Consider the following 20170-nt stretch of genomic DNA (forward strand, 5'->3'; position numbering starts at 1 on the left):
AGCCGGTGCGGTGCCGGCAGTGTCTGGGTAGTCAGGGAAGCACCTGTGCAGGAACCGCAAACCGCCCGGGCATGGGCTGGGAGCGAGGGCTCCGTTCATCCCTGCCTCCCCCAGCCCTTCGGTGACACTGCGTAAATCTGGAGTCGCGCCACCGGTCTCGGCAGAGCGTTGCGTCAGTGGGACCGGTGTAAATCGTGACATCAGTGGAGATGGGAGTGGGATTCGGGCCAGAGGCAGTGAGGGCAACGCCATGCGCTGGTTGGAGACAGTTCCCTTCAGTGATTCAGTCAAGGGCTGCAGCTCCAGCGAAATGAACCAGCAAGAAACGCTTTCCTAGGAGAGCTCTTGGGACGTTACACTTTACTGTTCAATTCCATCCTCTTGGGATGTTACACTTTACTGTTCAATTCCATCCTCTTGGGATGTTACACTTCACTGTTCAATGCTTCACGGTGCGCCCCAGCAACTTGGGGTGCCCGGGAGGAGGAGTGAAGTTGGGACTATGATGAGGTTCAGAAAACCAGTGTCAAACAACCTTTTAGAGTACAATAAAACAAATTAATGTGAGGAGCTAATAAAACAGTGATTTATAGAGGCATGCCAAAGAGGAAGCAACGCCAGAGTAAATTCAAGTAATTGTTGGAGCAAATCTCTTATTTCTAGCTTGCCACTCATAATGAAACACAGCTTGTGAATTAAATCAGGAAATCAGGAGACAGAAGGCTTATTACTTACAGATAGTCACAGGTCTTAAACATTTTCTTAATGAGAAGCTGCAGTTTGTGGTTTTAACTAGCAAAATAAGGAGAAATGAGTAATTGTAACAAGTTTTATTCATTTTGGATTTGTCTCTTGTATAATTTTATATAAGCTAATAGAAGTATTTTAAAATCCTTATTGCCAGATAAACTGCATCCAAATTGCTTTTTGCACTGCTGTGTTTATTTGGAGGCAGATCAGGGGCTTTCTTGTGCAGCACTGAGGAAGGCTGACAAAATTCCACTTGCTGTTCTGCAGCAGGATGACACTGATGGTCATAACAATTCTTTTTGGTTTTAGAAATCTTTCAGGTTGTGAGAGTGGAGTGGGTTCTGTAAGATGTGACAGGGGGTTCAGGTGATGATCTCATAAGCTTAGAGTGAATTGGAATATATTAGTAGAAAAATATTTAAATGGAGAGAAAGAGAAAACTGGAAATCCCAGTAAAGACAGGGCTAGGAAAGTACCAGTTGTCAGTGATAGTTTCAGGATGGGCTGCCTTACTGGCCAGGCACAGGAGAAAGTGCCAGTGCTGAGAAATGCTTGCTTTGTATTTCTTTCAGTTGTAACTGGCAGTGTTTGATAAGATATTTGTAAAACTGGGACAGAGAAGTCTTATCTACATATCATACTTCTTTATTTATCAGTGTTATAATATAACTTGTTCTGGTTTACTTCCCCATGCCAGGTGTAGTTGGTGTTGGAAGTCCCTTGACTTCAAAGGAGCAGCTGAGTAAATGGGATTTGTAAATCACCCAAAGAGGTTTGCTAGTGAAATACAGAATCAATTTTCCAAGTGCAGATTTACTCCAGAGCAACCAGTGTAGGTGAAGGACTGTAGTTTAAAGGCTTGTTGAAGGTGAACTTTTTGTGTGATGAATCACAGTTGATGTTTGGAGATGGTGAGAATCCACTCTCCCAAGGAACACAGTGCTTTCTACCTTGCATCTGCAGGAACATCACATGTTCTGTGTGGAAATGCATCTCATTAAATTAAACTGAGGAGACTTAGGGAGCAGTTCTCTTCAACACATTAGAACATATTTACTGTCAATGTATTTTTGATTATGCTAAACTTCTTGGGCCTCATCCATCTGGGCTCCCTTTACTTTCAAAAGAAATCTTTCCATGAGCATCAGTGAAAGATTGATTTGCCCTCATGTGCAATGAAATATAAACAGCGTATTATTCTCTTTATAGAGTTCATCTGGCCACAGGAAGGGTCCTATTTTGTAGCACTGTGTACTGAGTAATTCTGATACTTATCAACAGTAGCCTGGGGTCATGTCTATGAAATGAAAGAGTATCTATGAAGGCCACACAGATATCCATCTCTTCTCTACCTCCTCAGAGCCACCATTATCCAAAGTTTGCAGTCTACAAATTCTTTATACTAACTTTAGTAGGGTTTGTAGGGCATTTAGCCTTTTGTGGTTTTTTTCTTCTTCTTTCTGTTTTCTTTTTCTTTCTTGTGTGTGGTGTGTAGTCAACATGCTGAATTTTATTATTCCTGAAAGATAACAACTCTCTGAAAACTGCCTCAAGGCAAAATCGTTGCAGCAAGGCAGCAGCTTTCCCTTCAAGCAAAGCACTCCTTACCTGCACAGTCAAAATAATAAACTGTACTGTTTCTGGTTAACTTTTTCTATTTTATTTTAATAGGCTTTTGAAATCTCTGCTTCTAATAGGTTCTAGCAAGTTTGCTTGCAAGCTTTTACTTTGCCCTGCAAAGCGTGTGGTTCAACTAGAGGAAAAAAGGATTTGGTTGCATTGATTTGGCAGAGCCAGGAACAGAACCAGGTGTCCAAATTCCTGAATTTACAGCAGACCTGACTGGCTGTCAAGCACTGCTTGCATATACACACAGTTGTGGAACTCGTACCTTTAGGCAGTTGAGCATTCTGGCCTCTGCTCATCCCATCTGACTGTGGGCATTTAACTGAGTCTCCATCAATCTTTCTCCGTGGACATTGATGAGCAGTTGAACGCTCAGAGGCTGTAACAGGACCAAAGGATGAAATAAATCCCTCAGAGATGCTTCTTTGTCTCCAGGACAACAGAAATTCCTAGCTGAGACTTTTGGTTCCGTGCTTGGGTCTGACTTTCCTGGTGAATGGGGCGTTTGCCGTTTGTGTAGAAATCTGAAGAAAGGCACCAAGGGCTGTTTCCAAAGCTACTTGACTGGATGGCATGTGCTCACTAGCTAAAGAAACACTTCACATAGCACTGAGAAATGCCAAGAGTCGCTCACCATCTGGTTCCCTTTCACTGGAAAAGAGTTGCAGTACAGCCAAGTGTCTGGGAGCATTGTGAGTGACACGTTCAGCAAGCCCCAGTTCTGGCAGAGGATTGTGTGAATGTGTATTTCAGGGTAGTGCCAGTTGATGTTTCATTATGCCAGATTCTACTTAAACTCCACACTCAGTTTTCAGCAACAAGTGAAGTAAGCTGAGCGTGTTGACAACTTTTTTCTGAGGCAGGTAAACGCCTTTTGGAGGTGCAAACCATGCAGGTGCTCACACAGTCATCTTTGTCATGGTGAGATCTGCTCATCGACTTGAGCAGTGTCACAATTGAAAGGGAGCTTCAGCAGCTAATAAAATGTATAAGCCAATATCAATTACTCACATGAGTGGACAGTAACTCACTTAGACAATGGTTTACTAGTGGTGTAGAACAGAAATAGCTAAAAATGAGTTCACATATTTCTCATGAAGAGATGAAAATTTCTGGCCAAAAAAAGCTGCTATAGGAAAATGTTTGTTGCTAATTTCAGTCATCAGCCCCAGTCAGGGCTGAAATTAAAGGCATCAACCTCAAGTGCTGCCCCAGCAGTGGATTGTGGCTGTGGCTGAGTTTAATGGCACTCCTGGATCTTCCTTTTGACTTGCTTTCAGATGTGTCCCAGGAGCTGAGGCTGTGGTACTCCAAACAGCCCTTCTGCTCTAACTCCAGAAGCAGCTTCTCCTGTAATTCAGCACTGTGATTTCACTGCCTGACAATCTAGAATCTTTCTGAGGAGTCTGGGTGAATTTCAGGCTCCTGGCTGTAGTGTTGCAGCTCAGAGTTGCACCCAGAAATTAAAGGAACCAAAATTCCTGTCAGTGTGCACCATGACAGAATAGCTCATATCTTCTTGGTAATATGAGTCTGCAGCCATGAGAAAAGGAGAAAAAAGAGACTTTGGCAGTGAAACATGGAAACAAAAGGGTGTTATCAAGGGATACTGCCATTCTTATAAGGGCATACTTTTTCTTTGCTTTTCCTGGAAATAATTATTGAAAGAAAAAATAAAATATTTGCCTAGACAGTATCAAAGATACAAAGAGCAGTCCCATGTGACAGTGTTTTCTAGGCAGCAGAAAGGCTGCTATGCATTCAGATTCCTTAAAACTCTATTTGCTAATGATCCAGACATTTAATGTAATTTACAATGGAAAAAATAGACTTCTGAAGTGAAACAGTGGGCTACTCAGTTTATGGGTTAATAAAGGTACAGCACTGTAGCCTCCCTAATTCAATATGAACCAGCAGTGAATATGTTTAAAATAGCCTTTTGAAAAATGCTGAAACTAAGCATGTATTTCTGAAGAGCTGACATAAAGCAAGCTTGGTATTTAGTGTTAATGAAACGTTTGCCAAAGCACTGTGGTGCAGAGAGGAGCTGTGGGTTTGCTATGCACTCATGAGTTTAATTCGTTATGTAATGTTTGCATTTCAAAGGTGAGAGCTCTGAGGGGTAAGAACTGATGCATGTACAGCTATGAATTGATTATTGCTGTGTTTTGCAATACAAGTCAGTGATCTGAAACAGTAAATTCTTAATGCCTGAAGGAAAGGCAATCAATTTTGATAGCAATTCTTGATATTTAAATGACTGTATTTTATCACTACCACAGTGTTTGCATTTAGCACAGGTACAGTGATATTGTGTTGACATATCATTAAATGCAAAAGTAAAAAATGCATGAATGAAGCATAGAAGACAGTACAGTATAGAAAGTAGCATATGTAAGTGGTGTGTTAAAACATTTAGCTGCCAGAGAGGGCCAGATATTTTCTATGCAAATTATTCTACCCTCCATCCTGATTCAGTCCATGCTGTTAAGTTGTAAAATTGATGTTCTTTGTCTGTGTTATGCCTGCATGTTCTCCAGAAATTTGCTCTTGCAAATCCTATGGAGGATTTTGGATTTCTTACATGTATTGATTTTCTTCCTCTAATATGATTAAGCTCTGAAAAGCAAATTAAACAAAATTGCTGGAAGGGAGGGTAAGTCTTGGAGGGAGAAAAAACCACTGCCATCCACTATTGGTGGGGGTGATCCCCAATACAGAAATTTTTTTGGCTTCTAAATTGCATTGTTACCTGCAGTTTAGCATAATTGTCTCATACTCAACAGCAGTGCTTTTGTAGCAATGAAGTGGAAACAAGTAAAAGGCCTTATAATGTTTAATGTTTTTATTCCCTGTGCAGTTGACATTATAGTTTCCTATTAATTTTACCTGATTTTAATGCTGATAGTCACAAACATTTTAAAATCCTTGATCTGATTTTTGCATCAGACTGTCTGCTCAGGAGTTCTAGCTATTCTTAAAATATGCAGGATTTGGGAACACACGTGATCTCAGACCCAGATCCTGGCACAGGCTGCTGAGTAAACCCATCCCTGAACGTGGTTAACTCAGTGCAGGCTGTGATTAAGCACATGAATGATAAAAGAGAGTGTCAGACACAATCACTACTACTCCAACATATGGTTTTACAACAGCAGTGTGAGTGTAAACCAAGCACTGTATGATACCCTTTTACTCAAGATACAATTGAAGGGCCTCACTTGGAGAGATTGCAGGTGTTTCTGTAGTTGTGTGTGCTGGTTTCAGGTTTTGTGTGCAGTTAAAGTCATAAATAATAGCAGGTCTCCTTCCTAAGCCTTGAATCCATTTCAGTTCTGAAGGATGTTCAGCCTCAGAATGAGAGACAGGACTGAGCTGTGGGGTCAAAATACAACAAGGGAAACAGGGTCAATGCACAGGGCACAAAATGCAGGAAAAATTGCAGTGTGCTCCTGGGATTCTAAAGCTGCGTTGACAGTTTAGTTTGGGTGAAGCATTGTGGTTTTGGGGGGTCAAGTGAAAAGCTTAGAAACAGGTGAGACTTTTCTCTGTTAGGATTCCTGACATTAGGAAGAAGGGTACTGGAATGGTGTGCTCTGAAATACAGAGGATATTGGCCTGGTGAAATGAGGGGCGTTTCTGAATGATCTACATTTCAGAACTTATATATGTGTTTTTTTCAAGTATTTCATAACATCACATATGCATTGTCAAACTTGGTTTTTTCTCCTTTGGGGGACATTCTGGTGGTTCCATCACCTCCAGATGAGCTGACTCTCCCTGATGGGATCCAGATGGCTTCTGGAATATGGGATATTATTTTCCAGTGGCACTTCTGTTGTTATGATAAAATATCCAAACAAACATGCAAACAGCTTTGTCCATGTGTTTGCATGGTATTAATAGATTTGAAAAACTGTCCTAAACTATTGGTGACTGCTAGTTTAGTAGTAAGTGACTATATGGGCAGTTTTAAGCCTAATATGTGTATGTTGGGATATGTTCTAAGGCCACTTTTCTCAGTGTTTTAACCTACAGGGACAGGAGAAACCTGTAGGAGAATTTTGCTGCACACTTTATGCAGATCCTTTAACAATTGCTTTATGAGCCTGGCACATTATTTTTGCCTTAAAGAGGTAGGACTGTAATTAACTTCATCTTTTGGGGTTTCTTATAAGTATGCTATCTTGATGGATTTCATTTGAAGCTAGCTTTTTATTGACGAAATTTAAATCAGAATACATGAAAAAGAATAAATGGGTTTGATTTCCTTTACTTGGTAAGAAAGCTGAAAAATCAATTTTTTACCAAGTTATGTATTGAGCAAGTGCAGAGGCTTTCTGGATGTTGGAGGAAGGGACAGTATGTTGTTCAGTTCTCTGCCTAATGGAGTTGTGTTCAGGCTGCAGCTGTCCAGAGCTGTGGGGAAAATAAAGCAACAGGTAAAGCAAAACCATGAATAACACCAAGCCATGTAAGAGACTAGACAATGTAATCTGCATGAAAAGAAAATCAGTGAGTTTGTGCAGGAAGTAGGAACAGCTTTAAAGTGTGCTACAAGAGAATTCAGGATTATGGTCCATGAATGTTTGTTTGGCTATGATTCATTTATTGCAGCCAGATATGGGGGAAACTTGTGAATTTTCGCCTCCAGCCTGAAGAGTGAATTGTGTCTTTCATTCCTCAGTTCTCTCTGGGATTGCTTGAAAATAAAGAATTGAGGAGTGCTTTGGGACACATCTTCAAAGGAGCTTTGATAATGTCAGTTTTGCTTTTCCTGCTGAGCAATTACAAGGCCTGGAAGTTTCCACTGAGGAAAACTGCATCTTGCCTCCTCACCTGGGAATTGAGCGCTCTTTGCCAAACACAAACTGCTCTGCACAGTCGGCTGCATTTCACTGGGAAGTGCTGTGATATTTGCTTCCAATCAGACAGTCAAATGTGGCTTGTTTAGAGAGAGAGTGAAATTGGTATGAGCAGTCTGCTGATGACAGCTGTCATTTGGGAAGGTCTAAATTTGAAGGTCAGTGCATCTGTATCTGCCAGTGTGACTTTGGGGTGGCAGATTATGATCTTTATCAATAATCTACCACCTCTCTTGTGTCCTGTAGTCACCTTGGCTGGTGACTCTGCTGGTACTGGAGAGGATTTCTGGACATCTTTCAGCAGGATTGGAAGCTTGGGCCCTAACCAAGCTCACAATGTCTTTCCAATGGCTGAAAAGACAATTTGCTATGTACTGAGAATTTGGCACAGGTCAGGTTACTGTTGTGGTGCAAATGCTGGCAGATTCAGATAATTTGTTTCTTGATTTAGATAGTCACCCAGGTAACCTCTGGAAAAGGTCAAATATTCACAAATTACTTGCATTTTGCCAGAGGTTGTGGCACAGATTGCTTTTTCTCTGAGTGTAAGCCCAGGTGATTTCTCTTACTATATTTTTCTTGTACTCTTGCCCTCACTACTGCCAACTGCACTTCTTTTCAGAGAAATATTTTTTTTCCCCCTGTGGCATTCTAAATATGTTTTCAGAAGCCTGACAACCCTGGCATGTGGCAGCATCCTCATGGTTCTCCTGTCTTGTTCTCCCTGAGTGGGTGGTGGGGGTTGGTGATGCTCTGTATCAGCTGTTTCTTTGGGGTGGGCACTGCATATTCGGTGCATTGGCACAGCAGGGCCAAACTGCTGCTCTCAGTCTGCTGCCTGGGGCCACAGAATGGTTTGAGGAGGAGGAGGAGGGCACCAGGCAGCAGGGAAATTTAATGCAGGAGGATGGATGGTGCCTCAAGGGAGGTATCATGAACAGACTGCAATCCCCACTGTCACTCTGCAGCATCACAGCCCTGCTTGGGCACTGCTTCTGCTGGAGACTCTCTAAAGTAATGTGATGTTCTGGCCTCACTGTGTTACTCTCTGGATTTATTCCTTCCTTCTTCAGGGACAGCTTCAATTCTGGACTCACCATGGCGTTTTGGTGGGTGCTCCTGTTTAAGTGAGGGTCATTGTTAAGCTCTGGTTGTGTTACAGCAAAGTAGCACCTGTTTGGAAGGGAAGGGAGCTTTGGAGGGATTGGTCTAAGTGGTCGTAAACACAAATGATTTACACAACATTTCAGGTGAAAAGCTTGCTTGATTGAGTTGGTGGCATAATGTGGCTATAAATTACCTTTGGGTTTATTGCAGTTGGCTGCTGCAGTGGGTCTTTAGCAATACATTCTGTTTGGTGGCACTGCTCCTAATTCAGTGCCTGACACCGCTTGCATTTTGTAGATGTTGCACTATTCTGTAGAGCTGCTTCCCTGGATTTGTGGTACAGGGTGAAGAGAGTAGGAGGGTAGACTCCTCCCATGGCAAGAAATGGCTGATGTCTTCTCTATTTTAGGGAAGAAGTGTAAAGAGGCACATTTCAAATACCTTTTTACAGGGGGAAAGGATTGCCATGGATAACAGCTGTGAAACATTAACATCACACCACACCTGCCACCCCCTGCCCTGTTTGACTTTGTTCTGGAAGGACCATGAGCATCAGATTTGCCTTCCAGACCTCTGGATGGCAGAGGATGGCTGAAGAGACACAGGCAGTTACTCTTGTTGGCTTCCAGAGATGTTTTCTGAGCCCACAGGGACACCAGGCTGAGCGCCCTCTGCAGAGCAAAGCTGCAGAGCCGGCCTTTAGGGAGCGGGGATTTTGGATAAAGAGGCGTGTTCTCAGTCCTTTGAAGTGCCAGTGAAGTGGAACCTCGCTGAGCTGGTACCTCCCTTCCCTTTTCACACTGTGTAACTATAGCTCACAGTGCCTTAGAAGGTTCATTCATTGAGTAACACGTGTGCCAGTCACAGAAGGTATTTCTTTAATTAACCAAATACTATTTCGACTTTAATTTCTCTTCTTTTTCCCCTGTGTTCTCTCTCCCACTCTTGCTGCTGATAGAAACATTCCCATTTCACAATCAGTCTGTTAATCATCACTTCTGCTTAACTTTGGTGAACCTGCTGTCAGTTGCACTGTGCCACCATCAGCTCCAACCTGTGGTTTCCCTAAATCAGCTGGGCAGAAGGATCTCGTTGGGAAGGGGGAAGAAGGAAGGGAAGAAGGGAAGAAGTTCCCTTCTAAAGGATTGCAGACTTATGGACAGCAGTGAATGAATGCAAAGGAAATAACTGGTGAAGTGCACCCTGTGAAACAGAGTGCCACTGTTTGAGGGAGTACCTGTGTGTATCATAATACCCACAAGCAAGAATTGATTTCTAGGAGTAAACTGCCAGCCTGCACTGGAAATGGATTTTAAGACCCAAAGCGTGTGCTCAGTGCACACTGTAATTAGATTGTGATGGCAATTTCAGCACAGCACTGAACTTCAACCTTTTAAAAACTCCATCTTTCTTCAGAAGCTTATCTATGATATCAGCAATGGACTCAAGGAATATCACAGCTATCAAATGGGGAGGAAAGGAGAGGCTGTCAAAAGATTAAATTTTGACAGCATATTAAATGTTACCCCCTACACTGTATTTAACGATTCTCTAGTTCTTCTAAAAATCAGTGGCTCTAAAATACTCCAGTCATTTTTGATAATGTGATTTTATTTCCCCAAGTACAGCACAGACTTAGTAAAATTTTGCTTTGGCCCTAGGAAAAGACTCTGGAGGTGCTAGACACAATAACTCATTGCTCTCCACAGAGCAATCTTCCCCTCTGTCAGAACTGGCTGTTGTGCTTTCTGTTATTAATGAGGGAGTTATAGTTCTCTTTAGGAGAGGTTTCCATGTTATCTGCACTTCAGAGACTCTTACTAAAGAGCTGATGTGATTCCCATGAAGATGTTGTGCTCTCTCTGTTAAATGGGTCACTCCATGCCAGATAACATGAGCAATGTCTGCACCATTTCTTGGGACCAGCAAGGAAAGCAGGCTCAGTACAGGCTGTGTGTCAGCACTGCTTGAAAGGAAAACCCCACACAATTTTAAAATATTCATCTTTGCTCAACTAATATGACCAAAATAAAATAATAAAATAGACGGGGGTTTTTTGGTGCCAGATTAATAGATTTAGGCCACAGACTGTAAATGAGTGTGACTCAGCTGTGTGAATAAATCAGTTCACTTGATTGTGGGATGAATTTACACTTTCAAAGCTTTTAATAGGTAATGAATATTCAGGGTCTACCACATGGTAGGAGAACTGAAAAAAAGGCTTAGATTCCAGCAGGCCTGGCTCTCAGTCAGCAAGTGTTACAAAAAGAGTGTCTTGGGGTGGTAGAGAGCAGTGCTGCTCTCATCCCTGCTTTTTTTCCTCTTTGCTGTTGCTAATAGGAATGCAACAGTGTGATACACCAAACATGCAACTGGTGGCTTTAGAAGACAGGTTTTGCCATGCTGTATTGATGCTCAGAGCTTGTCCTGTTATCACCATTTGTGGACATCAGATGGAGTTGAACAGGTGTTGATGGGGATTTGAGATCTCCCAGCAGCCTGCAGAGCAGTCTGGGAGCAGTTGCTCACCCCAGCCCTGCAGGCAGGGTGGCAGCACCAGGCTCCATTTTAATTTAGGGTGAAAGGCTCAAATCTGAGCAGTTACAGCAAGTGTTTGGTGGAGCACTTACCAACTAAGTTCATGCTGAAGAAAGTGGCTCCCCTGGGTTCTTCTGAAGCGACACGAGGTTTGAGGTGGTAAAACCCTGTTTCAGGGAGAGTCATGGCATTGATTTGCACTGCAGAGCCCGTGCTCATGTAGGAACAGACAAGAAATGCATGACTTTCCTGGGCCCTCTTGAGAAACTCAGCATCCTGTAATAATTCCTATTTTCTTAGTTTTTTTAATACTATTCACAAGAGTGGTGGGGAAGGGAAATAAAGCTGCTGGTGCAAAGTTACCCAAGTTAAGAATAGCCTACAACGTGACTATCAAGTGTTTTGCATTCGATATTTTTGCTTGCAGTAGAGTTTTCTTGCCAGAGCTCTTTGTGGAATTAGTTTGAAAATCTGAGCTCGAGGTAGCTGGATAAGAAAAAAGGATTTGGCAGTTCTGTGAAAATCTTTAATCAAAAAGGGTCTATCCATCACCTCAGCAAAGTTCTCCTGGGCACAGCCTTTCACTGCTTTGCATGTGCCAAGACTGGATCACAGCTGATGACGAAGCGGGAGAGGTGACAGGGCTGATCTGGAACGTGTCTGGTGTAGGTGTTGTGTGTGTTAACCTGCACAGGAACTTGGTGTATGGACAGCCCTGGGGATGGTCAACACTTCCTGAAGTGGGGAAAAAGGAGGAACACATTTCTTACCAAAGCTGAGCTTATGATGCATGTGCAACCAGGACCTTCTGGTGTTCCACTGAAATTACAGCATGCAGTTCCAGAGTTTGTGATGCTGACAAGCTTGATAAACTTCCTTACTTCTGCTGAAAATTGATCAACTCAAAGGCAACCAAATAAAACAAAATAAAAGGTGTCAGGTTTCTGAAAGGCAGGGGAATATCTTAAAAAACAGCATTATTGCAAGGAAGTCTGGTATAACCTGCACAGCTTCTCCTCTGCCTGAGTGTAGCCAGGCACTGATGGATAGTCTGAAACACGTGACAGTGTTTATACCATTGGTAAAGACAATGAAGGAGAGGAAAAACCAGGGCTCAGCTGTGCCAAGCACTGAGATGGGTGCTGCTAGGGATGTTAGTAGGGTTTGAGTGTGTTGAGATAAAAGCATTGGTGGTTTCTGTTGGATAGGAGCAGGGTTGAGTACAAGGCTCAAATTGAATGCATATAGCTGTGATTTGTTGAATTTAAACCATATTTCTTTCTCCTCAAAAAGTCCTTTATGATTTGGGGCATCCGTTTTAACAGGATTGACTGGAATTTAATCTGAAAGCATGAGGGATGTAAAAATTTACAGTTTTCTGGGGTTTAACCATCTATAGAATTCTGTAGCAAAAGTACAGTTCATTCTTGACTTCTAAAAGCAGAGTAAAAATCTGCCATTTCCATTCACTACCACCGGTTTTCTTCAATAAGGTGCTTAATTTATTGTTTGATTCTGTTATCTGTAAGAGCTAAGCAGTGGAAGAAGCTACTGAGAGTAGGTGTAAAATGTTTAAGATACTTGAGTTGAATGCCTGGGTATTACTGAATCAGTCCTATCAGTCAATATTAAGCTATAGCATATAGCATATGATGTCTCATCATATTCCTGATGAGACAAGGGCCACATCTTTGAGAGACAGCTCTAAGGGCATAGCAAACAGAAAATGGAGAACCAGGAAGTTTTTTTGACAGACAGAGGGTTTGAACCTGCAGCATTCTGAACTGGCAGTTCAGCTTTGTGGTTGTGCTGAATTGGGGCTAAAGTGCTCAGCATTCTTGCAAGGTGGGAGTCTGAATAGCAGAGCAGGACTGGGAAGGAAAGGAGCTTGCTGATCAAGATGTTCCAAGGTGCATCTTCAAGACAGGTCTGAGTAAACACTTTGAGATAATGCTGTCAGACTAGATGATAACACGAAATATTCTGACAACCTACTTAGTCTGGAAGAGAACACTGTCTGTTCCTTTGCAGTGATTTCTGATTAAACTGGAGACTCTGGTTGCCAACAGCCCTGTGCTAGCCACTGTGACTCAAGCCATTGACTCTTGTTGGGCATAATATATTCCAGTGTTTAAATAAAATCATGTGAATTATAAGAATCATCTTTTTATTTGGAAAATTTAACTGCTATAACACTTCATTAAAGCTCTCTGAGCTCTACCTGAGGCACAGACAGCAGTGAGAAAGCTCACATACACATGCCACAAAATAAAATGCTAAAGAGAAGGTTTTTGATATAGGTGCCCTCCATCTATACTTTGCAATTGTATCTGACCTTTTAAAATAACCCAGGTGCAGAAAACATGCTGGAATACATCACACCTAAGGTGATCTTCAAGTACACTTCCTGGCTTCCAGAGAGCCCTGCTGTTTGCAGTGAAGAGCAATCAGGTTAGTCAGAGTAACTGAGAAACAGGAAATGATATGCAGGAAAATCTCCAGGTGTACAGATTGTGTGCACTACCTATGCAGTACAGTCTGCATCTTGGGTAAGCTGTGCATTGGGAACAAAAGGATTTATGCCAGTCCATGAAGCCGATTTACAGTAGGAGGATTAACAATAAATAAACAGGTTCCTCCTCACTAGGGAAGGTCTGTCAACACATTGTGACAGTTTGGTGCATTAGTGAGCACAGCAGACCTCATGTGAAAGTGTCACATCTGTCAGGAAATTGGCCAAATTACTCATAATTCTCAGGGCTCTTGTTGTCTCTAAATGGCTTTTTCCTTATGTGAATTTTCCCCATCCCATCTTCTTCCTAAATCAAAGGTGGGGTGTTGTCAGAAGCTAACACCTGAAATGTGGCATCTCACTTTCTCCTGGTGTAAACAGACTGAATGTGCATTGATGAAGTTGACATAAGTTGCTTTTCCATTTCATTCTCTGCCATGAGTGTTCATGACCAGAGCTTGACCAACTGCCTGGAAACCAATCTGTAAAGTTAGAGAAAGATGCTGTGGTCATCTGCCAAAGTCTAGGTGGAGCTCCTCTGACTTTAGGAGGGTTCCCTGTGTCCACAGAGGATGGCCAGAGCAGAGATGAATCTATTTGTCACAAATACCTTGAAGAGAATGGGAAGAGGGTCAGCTATGTATTTAGAAGAGCATCCTTTATCAAGGACCACGGTTAGGACAGAGCTAAAAATAGATGCAAGGAAAATTAATAAGTGTCAGAATCATTGAGGTAGAGTGGAATAGAATAAGGTACCTCTCCTGGTGCGTGTTCAGTGTGTTTAAATTGTGCTTGGATTTTAAAATTACGGGACAGACTCAGCAAACAATCAGTCCTGGCACTTTCAAATCAACTAAAGGGCACTCAGCAGAAATGTTAATGGATGAGCTGTAGTGAATGCAGAAGGGAGAAGGATGGAAATAGTCTCAAAGGATATCAGCAGATTTCTCTGCATTGCTAAATGCAAAAGACTAAAGAGCAGTGGCTGAACACTGTGACCACTGCACTTACTGTACATCCTTCTGCAGTGTTTACTTTTTCTTACCAGTGACAGCTGTGATCTGGAACCTCTACTGACTGCTTAAAGACAGATCTTGTTCTTGCTCAGGAAGAACAAAAACTTATACCTAGTTCAAGTCTGCATCTTTACAGACAGGGTTGCTGTGTCTGTGGCAGTGAAGGAAGGTAGTACAGTTCTGATTGTATCCAAGATTCATAATTTTGCCTGAACTGGGCTTAGCCAAACCTGGACCTTTGAATTAAAAGTTTTCAATGCAAGCAGAGCACTTGTTTAAGTGTTTTCCATGTCTTTGTCCTTGTGGTAAGATTGATCTTTTCAAACAAAAACAAAGGTGTTTCATCTTAGACTGACTAACTTTGGTCTTTGCTGCTGGAAACCCCAGAAGTCTCATACTCTGTTTTTTACTGGCATGAAAGAGATAACAAGAGGGAGAACCTATGTGTCCTCTGTCACTCTTAAAAACACTGGAACACGAACAAAAGAAAACAGAGGCTTTAGTGAGCTAGTGGAAAACCACCTAGAAAAAAAAAAGAATTTCTTCTTTCCTGTGAATAAATGAGTGAATTCTCTTTAGGAATTTTATTCCTTTGATTGAAGAACACTTCAAGGGTCTAACTCTGTTCTCCATTACTTCAGCATTGGTAAAACTGAGCATTAATCAAATGCTGATTGATGGAACAGACCTGTAATGGTTCTCCTACAGAAACAGCAGCTGTTCCAGTCTATACTTTAAAATCAGGAGCCCTATTCCCAAAGCAGTTAAGTAGCATTTATGCAGAAGAAACAAGGAAGTGATTAATAAATGCTATTTTAAATATTTACAGGTCTGTCTTGCTTCTTAGAGATGTGGTATGAACAGCTGTTGTGGAAAAACTGCCCAATCTCTCTGCCTGACTGGGATTTTCCCTATTTTTGTGCACAGGATGCAGTCACAGGGGTAGATGCCTGACTGCAGTGCTGTGCAGGATTCCTTACCCATCCAGCTCCAGCCCCACAGCCCTGCACAGGGTAAAGCTGTGTCTGTGTCAGTCATCCTTTGGAGGCCTGCAGTGATCCCTGTTGTCTTGGTCACATCCTGGCCTGCCTCCTCCCTAACTGGGAGCTTTACTTCACTCACACTCTGGCTTTTCTGGCTGCACATGAAAACAGCAGCTCCTGGGGATTTCTTCCCAGGTATGGGCAGAGTGGTTCCTGCCATTGTTTGTGATCTCCATCCCTTGCTACTACCCAGGGGTTAGGGCTCTGTGCCAGGAGTGGGAGGCTGATGGACTCCCATCACTTCTGACAGACCTTTCCCATGCACATTGCAGCTCCCTGGCTGCTCACAGGCTTCTAGACTTGAATATTATGGTATGCTTCTCAGCCCTGCAGTGGGGAGTGGGGATGCTGGTGGGATCAGCTCTAGTGGTGGATGAGCAGGAGCAGAAACATCTCAATAAGGGACAGTGGCAGGTGTTCAGTGCTCTCTCAGTATTCAGACTGCATCAGCAATCCAGTGCTTTAGAAATACACAGCACTTTCAAAGCTCTATTTGTAAGATTTTTCCACTTCTGAGAGTAAATACTTTAGATTAGTTCCATGATTTTAGTGTCACTGATCCCTGTTTGTAATTGACTTCAGCAGCTCATCCTTAAAGTGTTTTCCCTCATTCCAAATCTTTATTGGTGAGTTATTTGCACAGGGTTTGCTGCTGCCTTTTTTCTGCTGTTGGAATTTGAGCTCACTGGCTGTGTGTTGTGTGCTGGATGGTGATTTCTTTGGCATATTTCCTTTCTTCTTTTGGCAGGTCCTAAGTTTATTCCATTATCTTTATGAAGTGAGCAACGCCAAGCAGAATTTCCAGTGACTTTCACTTTTATTTAATTAGTGCTTTATCTTGACATTGTCTAGTGTGTAAATCTTGCCCTTTTGAGACCAGGAGCAGTTGATGTATGATGGTTTTGGCCCTGGCTGCAGACACCTCTCTGCTCAGCAATTGGTGTGTGACACAAGCTTATTTCTGGGGTGGGCAGGTGGAACCACTGTTGCAGTTTACTGAGAGTATCTGGTAAAGTGTTCTGTTCAGTAGTAATGGAGAATGTGATGTTTTATTGCTGCCACATGACAGCATGTGAATATTCACACACATTCAGCACTCTGAATCCTCCATTCTCCTCGGTTTCTTACACTGCACCCCTCATTACTTGCTCTAAACAGGCCATGAGTTTGCAATATCCTGTGCCTCTGCTTCCTCTCTTAATTCCAAAAGCTGTAAAGGACAAAATCCACACATATGGGCTCAGTGCTGAGCCCATATTCAGGGCTTGCACTGAGCAGTCCTGACACTGCCTATGGATGTTGGTCTAATGTTTTGGATAAATATGGAGCATTAGTCTGCCATGCAGTGTGATACTCTGGAGAGCACTAAGTGACATCTAAGCCCAAGGGGACTTTTTAGGAGCCCATGAAATGACAGCATAGATCTGATCAGCTGAAGCAGCAGAGATTGTGTTTGTTATATCAAATAAGACAGATTATGCTCATTGTACACCATAGTGAGGTGAGGTTAAATGAAATTCTGTAATGCCAGCATGTCTGCTGCAGGATTCCAAGCTTTTCTGTGTGCTTGAAAGTGTCTCTTGTGCATGGGGTGCTGCAAAGCTGTAAGCCTGACTGGACCATGCACATGTTGGATATGGGAGAAGCAGTTTACCTGCAAGGCTTGGGCTGAAGTGTGTGCAAATGGCATCCACAGAGCAGGACGCAGAGCTGCAGCACTAACCACAGTCTGAGGCTGTGGGATAACAACTGATTTTCCATCCAAATCAATGACAGTGCAGTGAAGGACTGAGACTAGTACTGAGGTAAAAATGGCTGGAGCCAGGCTTGAACTGAGAGCAGAGTTTTGTCGTGTGTTTGCTGGGAGAAAGAGGAGCCTCCAAGCCCTCTCACTCATGCAGTGCCCTTGCTAGAGCAGAACAAGTTAATTGTACATCTGACACAGCAGGAGCTTACTGGGTGTCTTTCAGATGAGTTGACAACTGATAATTATATGAGAGCTACAGGCTGTCTGTCCTCTCTTACTTTCAGTAGGGGAAAGCAGCACAAGGAATGCAAGAAAACCTTTGATTATACAGAAGGAAGTAGGATTTGTTCTTGTTGTTGCTTGCTCATATCATCTCCAGCCAATGTTAAATCTTACAGCTGGATAGTTGCACAGTGTTGGGCGTGTTGCTGTTGTGTTTCAGATCTTACTCTAGTGGGTGGCTGGGGAAGATCTGCACATCTAGGCAGACTTCTGTCTCTGGTTTTAGCTCTCAGGACACACTTCCAGTTTGCAAGAGCAGAATTTGGGATGCAGCACATCCCAAATGTGCCAGCTTTAGTGGGATCTCATGCCTAATCTCCTGCTCTCACCATATCTGCCCATCTCTCAGCAGTAACCCAAAGCCAATGTCAATGATAAAATAAAAGTTGTTGAAAGTGTTAGATGAAATCTGGGTGTTATGTCTCCTTGCAAATTGTTCCCAGGTACTGGATAAGCATAGCTCTGTGACTGAATGAAATGGGCTGTGTGTGCTGGGACATAAACCTGCACAAACAATTGCAGTGCTTTCACTGCTTTTCCCAGCACCAGCTATGCAGCACCAGTTGTGCAAGAATTGGAACATGCTGTAGTCAAATGAGAATGGGATTGGAAGGGGGAAGAACAATATTTCTTCCAGCTTGCCATAAACTTGTGATGGGATGCTGTGACTCAAATCTGAGCCCTGGAATAGTCCTGCAGAGGAGGAAACCTTACATACAGGAACAGGATTTTGGATTGGCTTGGTGGTCTGTTCTGGGGAACCAGAGGATTTTTTGGGTTTAATTGTTCCAATTTTACAGCTCATATAAGAGAGCTCAAACCACCCAGGCTGGGGATTAAATCCCTATTACTGAATTAGAGCTCTGTGTGTTTGGTTTAGCATTAGGGTGATGTCCTACATCAGTTCACTGACAACTAAATTTTGTCCTACATCAGAGCTCTCTTTTGGCTGATTTGAGAATTTGACAATTTCTGGCTTATCCTCAGACTTAAAAAATCCCTTCTTGCATGTCTTATGTATGAATTTGGGCCATGTTTAGATTCTAGAAATGGTGTGCAGGGCTGCTCACAGAGCAGGACTGGAACCAGGTGTTCCTTGGGCACTGGAAGCTGCTGCCCAATCTGTCAGCCAGGCCAAAGAAACATTTTCCTCCTCATGCTTCTGTCCCTCTCCCTGCATTGGTTATTTTTAGAATCTCTCCACCTCTGCATGTCAGTTGTGGAGCTGTGTTGCAGTAGATTAGAGCAGAGGCCAAGTAGGTTCAAACCAGCCAGGCTTGGTGTTTCTAATGGTTTTTATATAACACTGGTTGTATACATGGTTTTTTATATAGATGTTTGCTTCTTTTCATATGTCCATGCTATATGCCAGCTCCCCACTGGAGCATTGCTCCAGTGCCTGAAGTGGCATAACATTCTGTTTTTCAGAAATGAGATTCCTTCACATAAGACTTATTTCAAGAAGAAATCTATGGATACAGAAGCATTCACTTGGTCTCAGAGTTGTTGGAGTGCTGTAATTGGCACAAGTACTTGCTTTAATGTGTCCAAAGCTGTGTATGCACACAGGTTTGGGGTCATCGCTGTGTGTCTGAGTGTCTCAGGGTGTACTAACTGTCACTGTTCTGGGATTTGGGAGTGGACACAAAAAGAAACTGATGACCTGTCCATGTCCAAAGCTGAATCTGTGCCTGAGTTGGTAATTTAACCCAGGTCTGCTCAAAGCTGAGCTACTCTTTCAAGAGCTGAGACTTATTTTGTATGGAAGGTGGTGCTGGGGTGAGTTTTGCATACCATCCAGACCATTTCAGCAGAGAATTAGCCTTGCTAATTACTTGCCCTCCTTCCTTAATTGAGTATTTACTTAATATCTGACCCCTTTTAACATACTCAAACAGTCTGAAATGACTTTCCCAAGGAGTTCAGTCCTCAGCACTTTATTCCGGCAGAATTATCTTTATACCAGTTATGCTCACTCTGGAACAGGGCCAGCAGTTCCTGCTCAGGCTAAACCAGGGCCTTTCAGACAAGGCACAGGTTTTTTTCATACTTGCCATTAGATGCTTTAAAAGCACCTGGAGAGTTTTGCTTTCAGTGAGGACAAGAGCAGAATCCAATAAAAGATCTGTTTTTGTAAAAGATGGAAGTTTGTTGTAAGTTCAGCAGGGACTAGAGAAAACCACATAAAAACTGTACAGAAAACACTTACTGTCTGGAGATATTTTTCCAGTGTCACAGACTGAATAATCTTGGAGCACTCTGCTGCATGGACACTTGCTTGGTGCAGAGTGCAGATGAGATCTGACTGCACTTTGTGTCACTGTGTTATTAGAACAGGAAATCCCTCTCCTCTTCCCACTTTTATTTTCCATCCATTTGCTCTTAAAGCTTCAGAGTCTCACCTTCTCTCCAGAGGCAGCTTTGTGGCATTATGGGCTTGAGTCATGCTTCTTGTCTCTGGTGTGAGAAGGTGCTGGTGTTTGAATGATAAAGAAGGACCCTGGGGTAGTAAATGCCTCAGCTGTGTTTGCAAAATTCCACAGGTGAGCAGTCAGTGGATGCAGCTTAAAGTACCAAGTACAACAGAAAAATAGTGATTTTTTGGAGAATAGCATTGTATTACATTCTTCTTTGAGCAGATAATTTATTCAAGGGGCGACAGATTGTCTTGTCTGTCTGAGGCA

At 42.6% G+C, this 20170-nt stretch overlaps 1 protein-coding gene across 1 annotated transcript in view; it reads left to right on the forward strand.

Annotated features, from left to right (window-relative positions):
• RAB11FIP4 (RAB11 family interacting protein 4) overlaps positions 1–20170 on the forward strand; it is a 121698-nt gene that overhangs the window by 749 nt on the left and 100779 nt on the right.

This window comes from Molothrus ater, chromosome 19, assembly GCF_012460135.2.
Source record: "Molothrus ater isolate BHLD 08-10-18 breed brown headed cowbird chromosome 19, BPBGC_Mater_1.1, whole genome shotgun sequence".
NCBI lineage: Eukaryota > Metazoa > Chordata > Aves > Passeriformes > Icteridae > Molothrus > Molothrus ater.